The following is a 5925-nucleotide window of genomic DNA, read 5'->3' on the forward strand; positions in this document are numbered from 1 at the left end:
CTTGTTGCATTATCATCATTAAAAGTGAGAAGGTGGCCTCCGTGTGCCTCCAGCCCCATCCTCTGTAAACAGTGCCCTGTGTTCTCTCCCCACCACACCAGGCTCAGAGCTGCAGGCGCTGGAGGGTCAGGTCTGGTCAGGCGGGAACTGGCATCCAGACACTTGTTAAGCCCGCAGGCCCAGGCATCAGGAGCAGGAGATGCTGACCCAGGCTGGGCAGGCAGGAGGACTGAGGTCCAGGCGGCTCACCCCCAGTGCCGGCGCGTGGCTGAGGGCTGCCGGGCCGGCAATGGGGCCCAGACTGCAGGTGAGCGGAGCCCCACAACCCCCGCCCCTGCCCTGCACCCCCTGCCCCTGCCCTGCGAGCACAGGCGAGCCTGGCAGCAGGCCCCTCCCTGTTGCAGAAGCATCTGCACCTGAGGCCGCTCCTCAGGAGGCTCTGGGATGCTGTCGGCAGCACGTCCGGCCCCACTCAGGGGTCCCGAGATGGAGATAGAACAAGGCAGGCGGGTTTGGGCCCAGGTCCTATACCCCAGAACCGCCAGGGCGGGGACCTGGTCCCCGGGTCCCGACGAGGCCCGGGGTCGGGCTGTCCTTCCTCCCCGCGGACTCTCACCCTCACTGGCGGAGCGGTGCCGGTGGTTCCACTCACAGGCTGAGGGCAGATGACGCTCCAGAAGCCCGAGGAGGAATGATCACCCCAGCCCCGTCAGGGAGCCAGGTAGGGCCACGCTCCACTTGGGGACCCACCGCCCAGCGACAGGATTGTGCTAGAAGCTGGGGCCTGCGTGGCTCGCCCTCTCGCCGACTGGACTCGTGTGAGCAGCTGACACCCACGATATACAGGCGCAGAGGGCCTTGGGGAGGGTCCACGGGCTGTGTATCTGTAACTTCTCGCAGAACGTCTTATTTTGTAACGACTGGACTATTCTTCATAATAGTTACCCGTGTATATGGTTAAAATATATGGAAATTCAATCTATTTTCTAGTTAAAGCATTCTAAGGTAATCAGTGTTTCTAGCAAATCGTTGTGACTTTGGCTAACGAAATGTCCTTTTGTGCCACAGTCCTTGGCTTAACAAAGATGTGAATCTTGTAACAAGAACTATGAAATGTGACCACCCTGTCTCTACTGTAAGGGAAGAGTGTGTGTCCCCAGCATGAGGCGCCTTGTAACGTGTAAGGAACTGTGGGCTGTATCTAAAATCCTCTGATTAAAATGTTTCCGATAACTGCCGCCTGCTGGTGTCCTTTCCTGCCTGCCTGCACAGGCGCCCCACTCACTGCCCCCCTGCCTCAGGGAGCCAGGCTAGCAGGTCCCTCCTGCCTCGGCCTCCAGCGTCAGACGCACTGAAACCCACAAGTGGCAGGAGGCAACATTCCCTAGAGCCAAGGTCGAGTGTGTAGCTTGAGGGCAGAGCACCAGCAGCCCAGGCGGCCCGCGTCCAGTGCTCACCCCGGCCCTGTCCCCCAAGTCTCTCCTGCTGGAGCAGGTCCCTCCCATGTGGGGCTGTTCCCACCACCAGGGTGGCCCTCCCCAGGGAGCCAGGACGCCGTCCCAGGGTGCTAAGGCGCGTGTGAGTCCTCAGAGTGTCCAGGACAGGCTCAGGGCAGGCTGTTACACAGGTGCCCAGCAAGGCACCCACGTCGGGGCTTCCAGGAGAACTTGACCACAGGCCAGGCTGGACACTGCTACCCCAGGAAGCCCTGTGTGTGGAGCCCCCGTGGCTTCTGGCTGGGCTCTGGGTTCTTGGGGCCCCCTGACCTCCCTGGACTCTCCTTGCCGAGCCAGCACCACATCCTCCTGCCTGCCCACCTGCTCCCTGACCCAGCAGCCCGAGGCCCTCCCACCATGCACCAGGCTCTGCCTCCCGCTTGGGGTTGCCATGACGACGAGTTGCCAGGTTGAAGGGCCTGAACACTGACTTGGGCCGGCTCGAACCGGTCTCAGCCAGCTCCAGCAGGGAGAAGCCCAAGGAGTGCTGGTCCAGGTCTGTTCCCACGTGACACTGGTGCAGTCTGGGGGTGTCCTGCCCCAGCGATTCAGGAGGTTCATCTGGAGGCCTCCAGACCACTGCAGTCCCGTCTGCAGAGGCTGTGGGCCAGGCAGAGGGGTGGGAGCACTGGGCCCCCTCCACCCCAAGTTCTCAGACACATGGGCTTTGCCACCTGGACCGAAATCTAAGGCATCAGTCGGGATACTGGGTGGTTCAGATGGTAAAGAATCTGTCTGCAATGTGGGAGACCCTGGTTCAATCCCTGGGTCGGGAAGATGCCCTGGAGAAGGGAATGGCTGCCCACTCCAGTGTTCTTGCCTGGAGAATTCTGGAACAGGAGCCTGGAGGGCTACAATCCATGGGGTCGCAAAGAGCTGGACATGACTGGGCGACTAACACACTTAGAAAGTAATAAGGGAGCAGCAAAAACACTCCCAGGGCCCAGGCCTGGGTCCTTCCTCCCCGGCCTCTTACAGGTGACCTGTCCCGTCAGTCTTTCTTGCCTGAGGAGAGAACCGGGGGCCCTAGAGCCAGTATGAGTGCCTCCACCTCCCGTGTGCAGAGGGGTGTATTCAGAGAAGCAGGTGTCTGGCCCACTCCCAGCCTGCAGCCCATCGGCCCAGCCTCACAGACACCCGCACGTCCTGACTGGGGGCCTGCTCTGTGCCCCCTGCAGCCCCACGGAGACCTCGGACCCAAGGCCCCGTAGCCCCGGCCCTGCACAGGCGCAGGACCCCCTCCCCCCACCACACACACGATGGGCTTCTGCTAAGTGCCCCAGGCCAGGGGCCACACCTGGGCCAGACCCTCACCCACCTGGAGCCGCCTCCTCTGCTGGCAGAACCACCACCCAGGCCAGATTCCTGCAGTCCCTCAGGGTCCTCCAGCCCCGGGCAGGCAGGGACCCTGGTTGAACCCCTTGACCATGTGCACAGGAGTTCCCTGGGGTCCACCTCCTTCCCCACTTTGCCTGCCACAGTCCTTCCACTGGTGTGGGGGTCAGAGTGCTAGGAGCTGTGCCTGCAATTCCAGGGGCTGACCCCAGAGGGCGGGATTCATGCCTTATTAAACATATGGCAGGGGACTTCCTGTGGCCAAGACTCCCAGCTCTCCTTGCAGGGAGCCTGGGTTCGATCCCTGGTCAGGAAACTAGATCATCCCACTTGCCACAACTGAGTTTGCATGCCGCACTTAAAGATTTCATGTGCTGCAAGGAAGATGGAAGATCCCACATGTGGCAACTAAGACCTAGGGCAGCCAAATCAATACCTTTTTTTAATGACGGCAGTGCCCTGGCCTCACAGAATGCCCCTCACCTCTGCAGCCCCTTGTCCCTGCCCATCAGCAGCCATCAGAGTGGTGACCCAGAGCCTGGTGCTTTTCTCCTGGCCCTAGGAGGAAAAGCCCCTCCCACTGCCTGCCAGACCCTGTCCAGCCCAAAGCCCTGAGGGTAAACCCACGTCCCCAGGGGCCCCGCCAAGCCCTGACGCCTGCAGGCAGGGTGTCTTGCGCCCTGACGCCCCTGCATGCCCCAAGCTGCCCTCTCACTGCGCCTCAAGCTCAAAGTGTTGTTGGGGGTCTGGGGCCGGATAGATCCTTCAGCCTGAGGCCTGGGGCCAGGGGTGCCCTCCCTGCCCTCTGCCTCCTGTGGGGGTCACACGAGGACGAGCTTACACTTCCAACCTGCTGAGGCCAAAGCAGTCCCCAAAGGAAAGAGCCCCCTCGCCGAGGCCCCTGGAGGGTCCCCGGTGATGGCCCCCACTTTCTCTCCCTCAGAGTGGAGGAGCTGCCACTGACTCAACCAGCACTTGCTCCTACTCGCTAGGACGGCCCCCACCCCCTGCTGAGGACTGGGCTCCCCTGCTGCTGTTTCTGTTTGACAAATGAGGAAAGCAAAGGCCCAAGGTGCCGGAGGAGGGCAGCAGGGCAGGACTATGACCCAGGAGGGCCTGACTTCAGCCTCAGGACAAGTCGGGAGACACTGGAGGGGCTGGCACCAATGGGACCATCACTCCGCCCCCAGGAAATGGGGAGGGAAGGATCTGAAGGTTATGCCTTCCAAGGGAAACTGAGGCCCAGAGTTGGGCTTGGTACCTAGCCTGTTGCCTGGAAAAACCCTTTCCCTCTCTGGGCCTCAGTTTCCCCACCTGCAAAACAGAGTGCTGAGGTCTCCAGCGGCCCTCTGTGGTGTTACTCTTGGGGGGCTGGTGCATCTTCGGGGTGGCACTGGCCCCCAGCCCCTTGGCTCCCCTTGGGCATGGGATGGGGGTTCAAGCAGGGGCTCCTTCCCTTGGCAGCTGCCCCTCCTTACTTCCTGTTTACAGCAGCTGCTGAGTCTCATCTCTTCACCCCAAAGCCATTATAATCACCATGGCAACCAGGCCGTGTTTGTTCCAACAGGTTGGAAGAACCTGATGCAAGACTGCAGGGGTGGGGGGGCATCAGTTACAAGATCCTGGCTCAGGACCTTCCAGATCCTCAGGGAAGGACATTACTTGCCCCGACCCCATTCCTATCCCCTGCAGAAGGAAGCCAAGGGGCAGCTGGCGGTGTGGGGTTCAGCCCCCTCCCCTGCTTGTCTGATTCACCTGTGCAAAGCTGCTGTGGATTTCCCAAGCTCCCCCACCCCCTCTGCCCGGCTGTGCTGGGTCAGGATGGAAGCAGGACCAGGGACTAGAGCCTCCAGCAGGAGAACACACCCTGCAGGGCTGACCCTTCCCTGCAGGTCTGTTTTCCATGTCTCATCCCGCAAGATAGGCACAGGCAGCTCAGACGTGAGTCTAGAAGCTGAGACAGGTGGTGGCCCGCTCAGAGCAGTGTCTGCTCCCTCCTGGGGTGGGAGGGGTGCATCTGGACCCCTCTAGACCAGGGAACAGAGGAATCACAGCTGCCTCCCTGCACACGGCTCTGTGCTGAACCCCGTTCCTCCAGGGTCTCCTCTGCTCAGCTCAGCCCTGGCCCCCCAGAGCCCACTGTCCTTTGATTCTGGGCCTGAGCGGAAGTGGGTTCCAGGTCTGTCTGATCTCCAGACAGCCTAGAGTCCCTCCACTAGAGACGAGGTCCTTTGGGGTGAAAACTTCTCCAAACCACAGTCTGATCCCCCAAGTACAAGGTGCTCTGAGGGTCCAGCAGGGTCTACTAAAGGCTTGAAGGGGATCCAGGGAGCCCACGCATCTGAGCAGCACCCAGGGTTCTCAGCTGGGGTGGGAGGAGCCTCAGATGGTGAGGCCCAGCGGGGCCTCTGGGAGTCAGCAGGCCCCGGTGGGCACAGCAAGCCGTTTATATGGGCTCCCCAGGTGACCATGGCGCGGTGGAGGGGCGCCAAAGATGGGCTGGGCACAGCGCGAGAGGAGTTCCAGCCGACAGGGTAACCTGGCAGGTGGCCCGACGTGGGCCGTGGGGTCGATCGCCCTTTCGGTGACCAGGATTGTTGCGGGCATTCTGAGTTGACGACTGCAGCACACATACACACACCCCAGGGTGCCGGCTGTCCCCTCTGAGAAGAGGAGCGGTTGGGACTGCGGAGGCTGAGTCCCCTGGCCCAGGCCCGCTCCAGGCTGGTGGTGGGGACACTGCTGACTGGGAGGGCGATGACCACACAACCCGTCCAGAAAAGTCTGCGCTGCGGGCCCGGGCCGGTTTCGGCGACTCTTTTCTGCCCTGGCGTCCCCGAGAGGGGGTCGTGACGCATAGCGGGTCTGCTCCGGCTCATACCCGTCTGTGGGTTGATTTGCAGCCCCGAGCCCCCTCCCCTCGGGGGCCGTGGGCCGGGCACTAGGGGCACGTGGATCCTCGCCCTGCGCCCCTAGCGGCGCGGGCGCGGGCTGACAGGGGCGCGAGGGAGGCGGGGGCGGGGCGGAAGCGGGTCCCGAGCAGCGGGGCGGGGCGAGCAGGCCCAGCCCCGCCCCCGGCCCCTGCAGCCCCGGC

The sequence above is a fragment of the Muntiacus reevesi genome, chromosome 2, assembly GCF_963930625.1.
Source record: "Muntiacus reevesi chromosome 2, mMunRee1.1, whole genome shotgun sequence".
Taxonomy (NCBI): Eukaryota; Metazoa; Chordata; class Mammalia; order Artiodactyla; family Cervidae; genus Muntiacus; species Muntiacus reevesi.